Source organism: Anastrepha obliqua, chromosome 4, assembly GCF_027943255.1.
Source record: "Anastrepha obliqua isolate idAnaObli1 chromosome 4, idAnaObli1_1.0, whole genome shotgun sequence".
NCBI classification, from domain to species: Eukaryota; Metazoa; Arthropoda; class Insecta; order Diptera; family Tephritidae; genus Anastrepha; species Anastrepha obliqua.
In genome coordinates this window covers 41,128,096-41,138,293 of record NC_072895.1, presented here as the reverse complement: position 1 = coordinate 41,138,293, position 10,198 = coordinate 41,128,096, and positions in this window count along the sequence as shown.

The following is a 10,198-nucleotide window of genomic DNA, read 5'->3' as shown; positions in this document are numbered from 1 at the left end:
TGCGCTTGTGTGCATACAAATATGAATTTGCGTTAGTGGTGTAGGAAGCAAATGAAAGAGACTTGCTAAACTTTTCAGACCCATTCACCAGCCATGAGTGCCGATGTGGCCGGGTAGATGTTTGCATGCACGAAGAAGAAAAGTGTAAAAGAAAACTTTTCTATGACGTTTAAGAAAGAAAAATAAATGGAAGTTATGCACAAGTATGTGTGTGCGTGTGTGTGTGTTCTGGTGCAAGTGAACGTGTTTTGTGATTTATACAAATGTGAAAATGTGTAACATTACTCAAGTTGGCATTCAACTATTGGCGCAAAGCATCGCAATTGAAGTGATGAAGTGTGGCCGCTTGAGGTGAACAGGTTTGTGTATGATTTTTTCTACGACGTAGTCGTTGGCTTTCTTTATTGCATACAAATTATATAGTCTTGCGAGTTGGATTTTCTTTTTTAGAGGTGCTTAGACCTCTTTACCTCAAAACCACGTAAAACGAATAAACAAAATAAATGAACCACTTCTTTTCTGATGCCAAGATTTTAGCTGTCATTCCAGCACCTCTGATATGTTGAACGCGTTTTTTACCGTTAAGGGACGCTGCTATCCTCTTGAAAATAATAAATATTTTATTATTTTCTATGGTTCCAGGAAGGAACAAATGGCCTCAACAAATTTCTTCCATTCATATCTGTTCTGCGCCAGTCTCTTAGCTTCATCCCAGGTTAAACTCACAGTACGAGTTTCCAAATCCAACAATCGTCTCCAAATATTCGATGGCCTTCCTCGTCTACAGCTGCCGTGCGAATGCCACTCCATAGCGGCTTTTGCTAAGTCATTATATTGTCTACAAAGGATGTGACCAAATCAATCCAATTTCCTTAATTTTCTTCCAGAAATCTAAAAGAAAGAATTCCATTATTTTCTCGGTAGATGGCTGTAATGATCGATATGTAATTAAGTAGGTGTGGCATCGCCCAGCAGCAAAAGATCAGCCATGAAACAGTTTTAAGCCATTTGCTCAAAAATTTTACGCAAAAATAATGGATTTCCTTTTCGTCAAACTAATATTAACAGAACATAAATAAAACGGTTTCCTCTTAATAATAAATAACTGAATTTTTGTTGAACTGTTGAGAATTTTTTCTCTAATTCAAGAGCTTTATATCTCGACATTTAGCAAAAGTCTGCCTTTCATAGCCCGGCGCCAGGCGAAAAATGATATGTACACCATACAGATTGAACCCCTCGTGTCGGACATTCATTGGGTTTAATACTATTAAGTTTATTTTAGCTTGCTCAAACTCGCTGAAGTCTCAGAGATCTTTAACAATAGCCCAAAATTCAAGCATGGATGTCCACTGTACTTAGAACTTAGGGAGAAAGTCAGAAAATATAGATAGAGAACACGCAAAGGTTAAAAAAAAGAAAAAAATTCACAACATCTTCAAACTTCCTTTCACCCCTTAATGGATCTGAGAAATTTATCGAGTGATATAGAATCTCGCTAATCCATTGGCAAGCCATCTGACCCAAACGCGTTTTCTTAGTCTAGGGAAAATCTAAGTAAAACAAAGAAAACACTCTGAGTTTCCGTCCCCTCCTGCTGTCATGGTTTGGGCACCCATTAGTGTCATAGGCAAAATATCTCTATATTCCATACACACAAAAATTAATAGTGTCAAATATATATGCAGAACCTCTAGACGAATTCGGTAATGAAAACCAGTCCGTCAATTCCCAATCAGCACTGAAGCGCCGTTTTGATACCATTTTCACATCTCCAATAGGTAGATATCTACAATCAACCAGACTGATGATGTAATGGAGAGGGTTGATGAGACTTAAGTTGGAGCACTGTCCTTGGCTGCCAGTGACCTTAATCGTCCAGCTGCCTATCCCGGACATTTACAGAGAAAGTGCTCAACAATATCCTTCAATGAAAGGTCCCCACCGCAATGGGGATTAGACCCAGCTTTCCTGTGTGTGTGCCGTTAGTTCAGTGCCCAGTAAATACAGCTACAAGTTTGAAAATTGAATGACGTTGAATTCCCATAACTTTCTGCGTCCTGTGTCTATTATCCTGGTGCCAAAAGCTTTTCGAAAGAGCACACGTATAAATGGAGCTCCATCTGTTCTCCGCTTTCCTGAGAAATAAGTTGTCGAATTCCCCTTTAACAACAGTCAGTGGGATGCAGGTGACCGGGTAGGAGACTTCTGAGAGCAATTCAGTCGACCACTTTCTCGCAAGCTCATCAGCAATTTCATTTCTCTCTATGTTTGTATGTCCTGGACGAAGTACTAATTACTTTTTTTGCTGATTATTTCGATGAGAAGAGGATCTTCCAACATGACAATGCAGCCAAAGCTGCAAAAGAGTTTTTAGCAGCGAGAAAAATTCTAATTTTAGGACAGCTTTAATCAAAAATTTACGGGCAATACTTTCTCAATCGGTTTTCCAAAATCGAAGACAAGTTGATGGCGCTAAACGCCTTACAAGAGCGACTATTGTCAAATTATCAAAATCGTATCAAATTATTATAAAAACATTTAATCAAATCGACTACAGTCAAGCTAAATACATAATTGTTTTCAGTATTTATCGAAATTTCATCATGGATAGACACACGCCATATTGCCGTATTTGGACTGAAGAGCAATTCGAAGCCATTCAAGAACAGAAGAATAACCCATTACATTCATTAGAAACAACCGTTTGGTGCGGCCTATGGGCTGGAAGAATCATCGGTCCATATTTCTTCAAAGACGAGGCTGGCGCCAATGTAACAGTGAAATTGAGGCTCGTGCTCTCCATACCAGTTGGTTCCAACAAGACGGCGCTAGTTGCCATACGGCCCGTGAAACAATGAATTTACAGCGTCATCGTTTCGGTGAGCAAATTATCTCTCGTCTCGGACCAGTGGATTGGCCAATAAGATCGTGTGATATTACAGCTTTAGACTTTTATTTGTGAAGGTATGTAAAATCTAAATGCCACTGGAAGCCAAGATGGCCGAATTACGCATTTTGGCCAACATTTCAAAGGGATTGTCTTTAAAAAATAAACTCCATGAATGGTTCTACTCAAAATTAATAAAGATTGCGCAATTAATTTAAATTTTTGTTGTTTTCTTGGAATTTAAAATCCAATACTTTTATATTGATCACCCTTTATAATAAATTTTATTAGTTTGTTTTTTTGTAATGTACAACTTTTTATACGATCATCAAGTGAAAGTAATTCAAAGCGTCACAATTTTACATAGAAGCTATGGACAAAAAATTTTACCGCACACGCGCCAACTTTTTAACCGCAGAATGCGTAAACAAATTTGTGCACATCAAAATGTTTGTAACTGTCAGCGACTATCAAATTAAACTCTTCACGAGCCTATAACTACATGGCTTGCATTTTTTTACAATTTAACTGCGCCTGTTTTGTTCAGTTTTTATGCTTTTTTTATCAAATTCATTTGAGCTGTCGGTCACATCGCCACAAATAACACAAAACGAAAAATTCACCGGAAATGCCTTTCGACTAGCTGAATTAGCATACAGAATGCCATGGTGAGTTTCAGCAAAAAAGAGAAAAATTCGCGCACCGAAAGAAAAAACCAAAATAAAATAAATGGATTTATCAATCTGCGCAATTTTGTGAATCTTTGGCATTTGCATGTCAAATTGAGCAGCAACAAGCCGATGTTTGCCGATAAAAAATATTCCTAACATGAGGTATCTATGTATGGGTACCTGTGCAATCATTTGAAAAAAAAAAATTGCCATAATATTCACTGCTGTTGACAGATAAGCAAATATTTGCCACTGCACGTTGCTAGAATTTTTGCGGCCAAATTAGTGGTCATCTAGATTGGCGGCTATTCGCACTGGATGCACCGCATGTTAATTTGACCTTAATGCGAGGCAACATATTTACATGGCTGCTTGACGCACATGCAAATGCACTTAGGTATGTATGTATGTCACTTGCCTCATGCCGCATGCCATTTGCCACCACATAAACAACAGCTACGCATCGCTCGTTAATGTATTTGTGTTGCTGCCTTTGCTTTCGGTTGAACATTAACCACTGCCCACAACACATATGCAGCAGTAATACTCGCGCATATACAGTCAGGCAGCCAGCCAGCTTGTCGAGCTATAAATTAATGGTTGTAGCTCTCTCCAAAGCAAAAAGCCACTCACACACACATGCATGCATACACACACTCCATTGATTGTAAGCTCATTCTCTGCTTTGGTTGAGCGCTGCTGATTGTCACTTACTTACAATTGCAACCGACTCACAGCACCAACTGTCAGCAGCTGCCAGCCAGTGGCTGTATTAGCAAATGGCGACGCCTGCCGTATGAGCCTATAAACAAATTTGCGAATTCATCAAGTGTAAATCCCTTGATTATGACAGCATTATCACAAGCGGTGGCGGCTATAACTTGATATTGCTGATGCAGACACTACAGCTGCTGTTGCCCCGGCCTACGCTCTATACCCTTATGCCATAGCGATTGGCTGTTCAGTTCAACTGAATCAGCGCGCATTTATACTCGTGCGTGTGTAAGACATTTAGATTTGTTTATTTGTCACATTTGCATACATTCGGTATATTATTCAGTATGCACACACACACATACACTTGATTGCATTTATTGCCAAACCATCGGCAACCAGCAAGCATAAATACAGAGAAAATCAATTCGGTCACAATTCAAAATGTTACGTATACGCCACCACATTTGGCAGGAGCAAAAGGTGCACAGTGTGTTTGTTAGATTAAAATTTAATTATGAATTTTATCTGTATATACAATTATGTATATAAGTATCTGCATAGATTCGGAAGTCGGTTTGAAGTGGCGAATATAAAAATTTTTATGAAATTTCGTGAGCTGTTATGGGTATGTAAGCTTGCTTGCACTCGCCAGGTGGCGCGAAAGTTTAAATATTCCTAAAAATTGTATTTGGAGCAGGATTTGGCTTATATTTAGTCTTTAGATTGGTTATCTGCGAATAAGTACGCCAATAAGAAATTAGCTCGACAAGTGCTAGACCCAAGACTTTTCTGAAAATGTTACAACCAAAATACATATATATCATTGAGTACCAGGAAGGCAAATGATATAGATAATAGTGGTTTTTCTATTGCACTGAGAGGAATGTAATAAAAAATCGATATACTGCCGAACATGTGCCCTTTTTATTGCATGAAGTTCTCCAAAGGGCGCAACGACCTTGCAAACAAAATGGATGTGTTTCTAACACCCAATAATCTAGTCGCACAATTCGAGGCGAATTAAAAGTGGAGCGCGGTGCAAGCTTTAGCAACACGAATTATCGTGAAAGACAGACGACTCATCAGGAACAACTGTCGTATTGATAAAATGCTGCAAGACGAACAGCAGACGCATGTAACTGACGATTGAGCTTATTGCTCACGACAGCCTCCAGACGTAATTTTCAAACCGGTATCGCTGTAAGATAAACCGTCTGATTTGAGGTGTTTTCAATGGCGTTAAAGTCCCGCACTAACTAAGGCTTTCGATTGCGTTTACACCGCGTAAAAAATAGTTCCTCACCGCTTGATTGATGATATTTTATGAAGAGCTTTTTTTCATGGTACAAATACAGTCGCAGATTTGTCATTGTCTGCCGAGGAGCAACCACCATTAGAAAAACGTTGTCAGTTATTTGGTGAATTCGAACCTATGCACTTCCGAATGGTAGTCACGCATCAGCCCATTCAGCTACGGTGACCGCCAATTCTCATTAAGTTTATGAAATAATTTATAGAAATGAGTAAAATTAAAGGCAGGTTCTGGTCAGCGCTTCCGCAAGATATTTGTATTTCCTTTTGACAATTTTGCTCAAACCACTCATATAAAGAATATAACTGTACCTTTTAGCCGCTCAAAAGTAAATAGTTATTCTAGCATAAACTTATTTACTGAAAGTTAACAGCCGAAACTCAAACGAAGATCTTCGAAATCCTTATCCAATAGTTAGATATTGAAAGCCTCAAAAAATTAAAAAAAAACATTAGTATTTTATTAAAATCGAATGAAATATTATTCAAACTTACATACTGCTATGTGACATATGTTCATATTACTTTTAGGCTCCTGCGCACTGCGCCCATATACCTATTGTAGCGTTTTTTTAGTAAAATTTCATACATAATGTCACACTGTGTCGCGGGTGCCACTCACTCGATCTTTGTCAATCGAGTTAATGGGATGACATATGAGTGTATTTATATTTGTATATGTATGTGCGGGTATGTACTTCCACAACTTTTGACAATTCATATTTCTCCGAAATTACTGGCTTATTTAATTTTTGTCAGTTGCTGTTCACTGATTTACGGATAATTGAGTTTTCCCAACGCAACATGGATACGGCAGAAGGCAAGCTACATCTATGGTATATGAAGTCATTCAGACATCCGCCATAGGGTGAAAAGGGCGAGATTTATGAAAGGAGAAAACTCTTTGCACGATGATCAATCTCCGTACCCTAAAACCCACTAATACATATATGCTAGGAATTAATTGTGGGGAGAGTGAAGAGGACACTTTTTTCGAGGTAAAAATGTTACTTTGCTTTGACTTTGACTTTGACCAACTGCCTAAAATAAAAAAAAAGTGATTTAGGTGCACTGAAGGATCAGCTGCGGAATCGTAGCAAGTATAGCTCAGAGTGCAAATTCAAAATGTAGAAAGCCGGCTTTACAAGACGGCGTAAACTTTGATAGCAAATACATATTTTTTAGATTTAAAAATCTATCCGACTGTAGCGTCTACCAAGCAGAAGTCTTAGCCATAAAAGAGGTAACTCTGTACCTTAACACACACGGCGTAACAAAACCTACAATCGGACAACCAGGCGTCCATCGAATCAATAGAAGCAGTTTACTAAGATCAAAGGAAGCTCAAGAATGCCTGGCAGCTCTAAATAATATTAATACGGTCTTCAAGATCAGAAGGAAATAGCAAAACCGATTAGTTAGCTAGAAAGGGTACTAATCTCCCACTGCTTGAAGACAGAGACATTATTGGAGTTCCTATGGAAATTTGGAAATTAAGGAAAGAATAATATTATCCAAGGGGACAAAAGATCATGGAGAGAAGAAATTATTTGCACTACAACCAGGCTAATTTTGCCGCAAACAGATACGAAAAGGTCAGGAAAATTGCTCAACCCCTTGCCAGGAGTATTTTCTCATGAATACTGCAAAAGTTGTAGAGGCGAGGAAAAGAAAGAAATGGTAGAACACCTTATTTGTAATTACCCAGCCTTAGCTAGGACTAGGGCGAGGTTGTTAGGAAAACACCTTTTGACTCTCTTATGGAACTATGGTTTCAATGATGAATAAACATTGAGGTTCCTGTGTTACACAGCGGTACCACCACGGATCTACATGGTCTAAGTGAGTTGACTATTCTAAGCCAACTACCACAAAAACTCAACCCATCCTAGGTTTAAAAAACATTGTATGCTACCTGCTATCAACTCTTCTACACAATTTTTAGACTTATGCCACGAGGCTTCTGTTAAAGCGGTGTTGTACTCATTTTATAGCACTATTTAAAATATTAAAAATTCTGGAATTTGTAGTCAAAATCTTCCATAAATTTTTCATTATAAAATACTCCTTCCGATTTAAATTTTAACAGATCCTAAATTTTTTTAAGAGTTCTTCATTTGACATGGCTGGCTATATGCACATGTGCGTAAGTATGTGTGTATGCATGTGCACATGAGTTTGTCTATGGCCAACCCCAAAATTTTAATAGATGAAGCGTAGATTTAAAAAAATCAATAAAATCGTATGAGTCTAGTGTTCGTGCATCTGCATGCGTACAAGTATGTTTTCACGCATAATAAAGTAGCATAACGTGACGCATAGTAAAGAAAGTTTCGAAATCGATAAATAAGTTGCAACTTAAAATGTGAACATGTACACGAATACATTGTGAAACGTGCACAAGAAAAGCGAATTAGCTTCCAGCAGGAAAATCTAGTTCAAGACTATGTAAAAATGAAGAATAGAGAGCCACCACTATGTACTTTATTATATCTCTCAATTTAGATACTAATTCCGTATCTACTAACGAAAGAAGCAGAGAGTAGAGTCAATTCTGAGACCATCATTATGTGATATTTACTAGCTCTCAATGATGGCTCCAAATTCACTAGAAGCTGGCCATTTCTGTGCCCATAAATTTCCAAGCAGGGTTACTGCCTATGCTCACTCATACATATTCGAGCATACACGAATCAGCTTTTGTTACTGGTCAAGGTTAACAAAACGTAGCGTGTGCTCTTGTCCAAAACTTTAAGAACCCATTCCAGATTTTCCGGGCCATCATATATGTATATAATTGGCGTGTTTGGCCGAGCTCCTCCTCCTATTTGTGGTGTGCGTCTTGATGTTGTTCCACAAATAGAGGGACCTACAGTTTTAAGCCGACTCCGAACGGCAGATATTTTTATGAGGAACTTTCACATGGCAGAAATACACTCGGAGGGAGGTTTGCCATTGCCTGCTATTGGAAAAATATTTTTTTTTTATTAATTTTGGTTTCACCGAGATTCGAACCAACGTTCTCTCTGTGAATTCCGAATGGTAATCACGCACCAACCCATTCGGCAACGGCGGCCGCCATGTTGCGGTGTAAATATTAGTATGTTATTGAAAAGTTTGGAATTTAAAAGAAACCTTTTTTTTATTTTTAACGGATGCGTTTAGTTATGCCTATATATTTACTGGAGCATATTAAAAAAGTGTACTATTAATAATCGAACAGACTTAGAGGCATGAGAAACCCACGTAAAAACTTAAAAAAATTGGAGATATTCCAGTTTGAAAAGTTTTCAGTGAGATGCGCTGCAATTGGTTTGAATATTATGTCGCACGCCCATCGTGAATTTAAACTTCACATATTTTAATTAAGAAAAGAAATATTATATTTCAAACAGTAATAATAAAAAAAACATATTTGGGGCTTATAATTGTCGAATATTAAAACTAAATTAAAAACAATCAAAGTATTTCATGCAAAAACTTTAAACCAACTACTCTGAAATGAACTAGTTGTACACTAGTTTCTAACACACCAGTTGTTATGTTTATACCGAAAAAATTAAAAACTACCACCTACTTTAAACTAACTACTTTCAAGTTAACTGGATGCCAACTACTTTCTATTATACCAGTTGTTATGTTTACGTATAATAATTTAAAAACTTTAAGCCAGCTACTTTCAAATTAACTAGTTGCAAACTAGTTTCTAACACACCAGTTGTTATGTTTATACCGAATACTTTAAAACCAACTTACCGCTTACTTTAAACTAACTAATTTCAAATAAACTGGTTGCAAACTAGCTACCAACATCCTAGTGGCTATGCGTATCCTGAATACTTTAAAAACAAAACTACCACTTAGTTTAAACTAACTAAATTCAAATTAACTAATTGTAAACGAGTTTTTAACAAACCAGTTGATATGTTTATCCCGAATAATTTAAAAACGAAACTACCACTTAGTTTAAACTAACTAAATTCAAATGAACTAATTACAAACTAGTTCCGCAATTTTTATTCCGATTAATTTAAAAAACGAAGCTATCACTTATTTTAAGCTAACTACTTTAAAATTAACTAGTTGCAAACCAATTCTAGCACACCAGTTGTTATGCCTAAAATAATTTAAAAGCAAAACTTCCACATGCTTTGAGCCAACTACTTTCAAAACAACTAGTTGCAAAGTAGTTAGTAAAGTAGTTGTAATGTGTTATTTCCTAACCGTAAACTCATTATCAACGTAATACTAAACTTCGTATGGACTGATTTTCCAAACCTCAAATAACACAAAACAACATTTATTTTTAAGTAAAATCAATCCAGAGTAAAGCCAGATCAATTCTAACAGAACAGTTACGATAGTTTAAAACTTCATGATTTAGTATTTCCCTACACTGAAGCCAAAATCGCTCATTACATAATTGTACTTACTTATAAAGTTATTTCACAGCTACTAATCTACTTATCCTTGATCACAAAACGAGAAAAAGGATCCAGTAGAAGTTCAGATGCGACTCTTTTACAAGTTGAGGAGTAGGCTAAAGCAACTACCAACTGCAGGATACCTATACTTAGAACAGTCAGAGGATCATGTTCACATTGGCGAG